The sequence below is a fragment of the Anguilla rostrata genome, chromosome 7, assembly GCF_018555375.3.
Source record: "Anguilla rostrata isolate EN2019 chromosome 7, ASM1855537v3, whole genome shotgun sequence".
NCBI classification, from domain to species: domain Eukaryota; kingdom Metazoa; phylum Chordata; class Actinopteri; order Anguilliformes; family Anguillidae; genus Anguilla; species Anguilla rostrata.
The window spans coordinates 9,969,873-9,976,529 of NC_057939.1; positions in this window are offsets into that span (position 1 = coordinate 9,969,873).

Here is a 6,657-nt window from a genome sequence, read left to right on the forward strand (position 1 = left end):
ACTGGTTAAATTGGTTTCAACCAGTTTTTATTCATTTTCCTTGATTAACAAGTGTGCCAATAATCTGACCAAGCAATTGGAAAGTAACACAAATAGAAAAATCTATATTAATCACCGAGTACACTTAATGAAAAAAGAAATACCACTCTGTTAACTACCGCATTAGCTTTCAGCACAACCAGCAATAACAAAACATGCAATCTTGCAGATCTTTGCCATGAATATTCTCTGAGTATGAATACACAGAAGGAAGAGGTCTACATGTATCCACAAATAATGATGATAAAATGTGCAAATTTTTTCTAATGAAATAATAATAAAATTGCCAAGAAAAATTATTTTATTACTCCCAAAATAACATCATTAAGGAGAGCTGGCTATATCTGATGGTATTCAGCATTTAGTGAATTAATCGCTGCATTGATAATCAAGGAAAATGACTGAAAGCAGGTCCAGACCAATAATCAGTTTAAGGGGAAGTGTTCCACCCCACCAGTCCTCAGCTCACCAACTGCCACTGGTAGGAGATGCCATCTTTCAGACTGACCTCACCATTGGTTAATATCTACTGACATTCATCCAAATCAATGAAGTAAATAATTACTTTGACCCAAATGTTTAACCCAAAATCAACTCAGAAGTGGTCCATGCCAGTCCCGAGAACAACTGTATCTTGCGCTCCTGTAGGTCCCATACACATTTTTATATATGCTTGATATAGTTTAGTATATTGGTCTATTTTACAGGGACCTTGCACAACATAGTAGTTGCACCAGAGGCTGCCGAATAAAAACGTCTCATTTCATAGAACGAATCAACTCATTTTAAGATAATGAAACAGAAAGAATCACAGGTGTATTGAACACCTGAGTACAGGTCCGAATCAGGATGAGGGAGGTAGGGCCTCTAATATCTCACAGAATGAGCAGGAGAGATGTGCACTGGAGCTGTGCAGATTTCTTAATAAACACATCCTTCATGGGGCCATTGTTCTCCAGCTAATCTGGGATCTGCACACCCGGGCCTGGCCTTGACATACAGGCAATTTACTGAGATACGCGATAGAAGCACAGGTCACAGGCGAGATGAAAAAAAAAAAAAAAACAGGTAGTGCTATCTCAGGATTTTAATGAGCACCCAGCATGCATCTTGCTAAAATGCCGGCAGATCACTCCGTCCAGTCAATGGCCCGTGACAGTGGGAGCTGGAGGCACAGAGGGAGAGCTGTGACTGGAGGGATGGAGAGGTGGAGGGATGAGGAAGGGAGGTAGGGAGGGAGAGACAGAGAGATACACTATCTTCTCATCGCTGTAGACACACTGAACATTTCTCAGGACCTATTGCACTCCTCCGAGCAGAGGGAGGATAATTGACTGTTCCTCTCTGACCTTGTGTGTTTGGACAAATAAATTTCAGTGTGTGTGTAAGAGAGGGAGAGAGGAAGAAGCTGTTAGACTGGTTAGTGGTTACAGTCTAAATGGAGCCACTGTTTTCCAGCTGGTAGTGTGCTGTAGCCCCTAATTAAATGTGCAGTTTCTGTAATGACACAGCCGATAACGAGGCCCAGAGAGGAACTGACTCAGTGTGTTTCGCATTAGTCTCCTGCAGTAGAGAGCAGGCTGTGTGTGAAACGCACACACATCCTCTGCAGAGCCCTGCACCCTAAAACTGTGCACCTGTCTGTACGGACCAGCACCTAGGCCCAGTCCCTTCAGTCACTCACCTGGAACGGGACTCAAATTCACGTCAAACGCAGGTAAAGTTGTGTTGAGGTGTGGAGGAAACGGTAACCAGGCAACAATGCAGCTCAGGACCCTCTCCCACAAAGCAGGATCACTGAGTAAAACCTGGAACCCTCTAGAACACCCGCAATCTAGAACATGGACTGAAGTAAAAAGAGCTGCTCCAAGCGCAGTTGTCAAGCTAACTCAGTAATCCAGCTTAGTGAAATACCCCCCCAGGGGCTGTGGCTGAGTTTGAGCTCACTTCCTCTCTGTCTGACCCAGAACGCAGTCCTCTCTTCCAGCAACGACAGCACGTTCCTGTTCCTTCAGCCCAGCCCTGATAGAACGATCCTGCTCTCAGCCACAAAATGTCTCTCCAAACTACACAAACGTCAGGAAATGAAGTCTGTAGTTTGGCCTGCATAAGAGGATAACGTGCCTGCCATGAAAATATAGCATACAAAAAATGCCTTCAGAAGGATCTCCTTCCTTAAATTCAAAGATCTCATTCCATTCAGAATCATTTTAGTACCGTTTTCGGTTTTGACAAACGTGTCCTGACGTTTATGAGGTACTCAGGGAGAGCTGGTGGCACAAAATCTGCATCCACGCAAAGCAGCTTATCACTGTCAGAACTTCTGTTTCTAAATGAGGGATAAACTCTAAACCTGACTGATCGATATTACCCTCACTGTTCTATACAATGGTTAATATTCTGTTTGATGTCCGTGTATATATATGTACGTTACACCAGTGCATTATTGGACATGTAGTCTCTGGATACAAAATGGGGGGTACTCAGTACACTGATGAATAATAGGGGACGTGTGACACATTGACGCTCAGCTGTTCGTGCTGTTCTGACGCCTCGCCGGGGGGTTGAGGGGTGGTGGGGGGGGGCGACGCGGCTTCGCGCCGCAGCTGACAGCTGGGTGTGAGATCGGGCCGGCGGTAAATCACCCCGCTCCAGATGTGCCACAGCTCGTTTCGTCTCCTCGGCGACGGCCCCTGAGTTTGAGTGACGGGCCGCGCGTCGGCAGCGGGCGGAGGCGAGCGCGGTACAGGCCTAACCCGCCGCGCGCGAAGCCGCACAGACAAGCTGCGGCACGCGACACGCTACACGAGCCTGCCGCCGTAAAAACCTGCTCTCCACAGACCTGCTGGCCAGCTTTCTTCACATGTAATGCAGCACTGTAGTGAATTAGGCAGCATACACAGGGCTCTACAGAGCTCCCATTTTAGCATCTCATCTACTGATAATTGAAGTGGGCTAACTGGAGAAGTAATGTAGGAGGACATCTACTAATCCTAAATTTTTCCATTTAGGAGCACGTGCTCCGTGGACAAAAATGTTAGTGTAGATCCTTTGCATAATAAATTAATAAGAATTCATAAAAAATAAATAAATAAATAAACAAATAAGGAGCATTGCAAACAGTGGGCCCAGAACTATTAGTACAGCAGTCAAACCAATTAATCTATAAGCCCGTGACAGTAGGTTTATGAGATGTTAGATTTGCTATGAAGAACACAGAGGAGAACGCATCACCAGGACTCTGGGAGGCTGACAGTTCCAGTCCCACATCTTTTTAATTTTCATTATTTTTACGAAGCTGCAGTAGCTGAGCGTTTCTCCGCTGCCGTGCCGATTCCGACCCTCCGGCTTTGATTTTTTTACACAGCTCACGGAGCCGGTGCCTGAGCGATGGCGAAGGGCATTACCGTGCCTCCCAAAACGCTGAAGTTTTATCGAACCGAGCGAAACGCACAGTGCGGGCAAGTGGCCTTTGCCGCACGGTTGAAAAATGACTGCAATAGAAAAAAAATATCTCCCGTCCCAGTATTGATCAAACTCAGCACTGCTCAGCTTATTGATTTAATAAGAGAGAGACTGCTCCCAGAAAAATACAAAGCCTTCTGGGTAGAATCTGTGTCTCACAATACCCTTTCCCGTCAGCGAGGCTCGCTCCCTTTGGCCCCTCCCCCCTCGCCACCGACAGTGTTCATCTTTTTCACACTTTTTCTTTAAGCCCACAGAGCCGAGAGGCTGTTCCACTAAAGCCTGATTTACTTTCCGTACTCTTTCTGAGGGCTTAGCCAGTATTGCTTCGAACTCGGTGATTTACGCTGAGTAGATCTATCACCGCCAAATCACCTCCCTCTAGAACAAGCAGAAAATGCATGTGTTCAAATTGAGGTGTTCAGCCTGTACTGAACAGAACTGATGGGTCCATTTACATCTCCCTGAACAAGCCAACGGAAATAAATCCTGGTCTGTGTTTTGCTCTGAGCTCCAGCTATTCTCCAGGTCCAAACATGGGTAAAATAATTATTTCAGCTGATTGTATTCAGTTATTCACATACCACTGAAAATTCCAAGGGATCTGATTCACGTACTGTTGAGAATTCCCAGAAAATTCCCACTCAGAGCTGCCCTGAGTTGCCTATCCTGTCACATGACCAAGGAGAGGGGCATGGGAAGTGAGCGTGTCCTCCTGAAACCTGTGACAGCACTGGGAGTCTCTGTCACTGCTTTCGGGTCATACTGGGAGAGTTATTGTCCCTCCACACTCCTACCTGCCATGCTCCTATTGCCATGCTGGGTGAATCATTTCAGGGGTGACAGTGGCATCTGTTCTGTGTTCTCCCGCCTTGGCCCGAGGCCACTGAGCTCTGTACGCAGGGAGTCACACTGGCACGCATGGTGCTGTGAACTGACAGGAACCAATACTTGGCTGAGCCCTGGGGAAGAGATAGGAAGCAACACTGCCAGGGTCAGCAGGAGGGGGAGTGTTAATGTGGAGGCACTGCTCACCGCTGCCAGGAACCAATGTTTGGCTAGCTTCCCTATCAAGGGGAGCATAAAAACTTGGGAATACATACTGTTTTAGTCTGCAGCCCACTCCCACTCTGTTGATAGCTCCTGTATCTCATCTGAATGCAGTATTTCTGCACCAGACCTGCACACACACAGCATCTCTCATCTTCCCATCAGACAATTTATACCCTAAATAAGCAGGAAGTAGCATTTATTAGACCTGAACTTTGGCTGCATGCTGAGTACCAAAGGCTTCTCTTTCTTTCGGTCATATGGAATTATTCATACTGTACTTCTGACCTGCACTGCCTTTAGATCAGCTATGAATTATGGCCCATTTTTATAACATGGCAACAGCCAAAAGGTTTGCTGCATTTTGTGAGTTATCAAGGTGTCCCAGAGGGCAAGCAAATGTATATGATTTGCAGTATATAAAGATACAACCTATATCTATCCTAGCGGACTGGACTTGTTACTTTAAGGTTTGTGTGGAGAAAATAGACACAGTAAATTTGTTGCATTTCGCTGTTGCATCTCCACAATAACAACATCTCTGTGTGTGACAGAACGCATGGGGCATTTTTAGCCCTCTAAAAGTGAAAGTTCTGAAAGACGAGTTGAAAATGAAGTAAAATGTTGAGTCACGGGTGAGGCTGTGAAGCAGAGAGATTCCAGTTTCTCTCACTCGGGTGCACTGGCTGCTTTAGACTGTTCTGGAATAATGAACTCAGCCCAGTTCACTGTGTGTGTCTGAGGTTGGAGAGGGACTATGCTGGAAAGCCTGAACGGGAAGCGAGCTCTGGGGAGCCATCACGCGCTCGTGACGACGTCCTCGCGGACGTCCGCCAACACCCCCACTTCAGCGGGCCGGGCGCTGAATTCCTCCGGAGCCAGACGCTCAGGTAGTTTTAATTACCGCCGCTCCTGACAGTGATTAATTGAGAAACTGTGACTAATGTGAACATCAAGTGAACCTTTTTTTCGAAGCCAAAAAAAATGCTGCGCCCAGGATACCTGTCTAAATATACACCGCACGGGAGAAGAGCTGATTCTGCTCTGGCACACATTCAGGCTTTCTAACTTAAAGCTGAAGGACCACAAAAACAAAACAAACAAAAAAAACTACATAAGCAACTTTTTTTCTTGGATCGCAGTTACTTTTATTAATCAAGCATAAGCACAACTTGGGGAAGTGATCTTAGGATTGTTTAAGTTTACATCCAAGAACATTTTTATAAACGAGGCCCCTGAACTTTTCGCAGGGTGGAAAGGTTTCACTGTGAATTTAAGCTGCAGTAAAGTATACTCTGTTGGTAAACACAGTGAAACTCAGCAGGGAGTGGTCTTTGCAATGTCAGGATTCCTCGCCATCCATTTTGGAACTCCACAGAGCGGTGGTGCTAACTGGGGCATAGACACAGATCACATGGTTGTGTTTCCGGATAATAATGGGTCACATGTGGCCTGGTCTTCTGCTTCTTCCTGATTGCCCACTGCCAGGCTGCATGACCAGCTACATCATCAGATGGCTCGACAGCAACTTGCGAGTGAAAACAACCTGAGATACACAATTACTACCCAAAAGATGGACAGCTAGAGGGACAATGAACAAGTAAAGGACAATGAACAAGTAAAATAGTGCGAAGAAGAAGAGGAATTATTATTACAATTATTATTACTATTATTATTATTATTATTGCAATAAATAGAAGCAATGTGTATATCTGTATTTGCACTGATTCTGTAAGGGCCATCAAAAATGATCCAGTTCCCACAGTATTATTAAAACTAGCACACAGTCCTGTTGGGGAAATGGGAAAGCAGTGCTCTACACAGGTTTATATAAGGTCACATTTTTATATATAACTTATACAAGTCTTCATCCTGGAGCCCCTCCTTCCATGCTTCGTCCATTTCACTGCTGGTTTTTCCTCATGTTCAGTAACACAGAAGCAGGGATAATGGTGGGTAACTGACACCCTCTCTTTGATTGGTTCAAATCAGTCAATCATTAAATAAGAAATTAGCTTAATTGGTTCCACGCGGGTTGAGAGCATTAGGACACTTCGCTTGCATCTGAGCCTCTCGAAAAGACGACAACCAGCACTGTGCAGC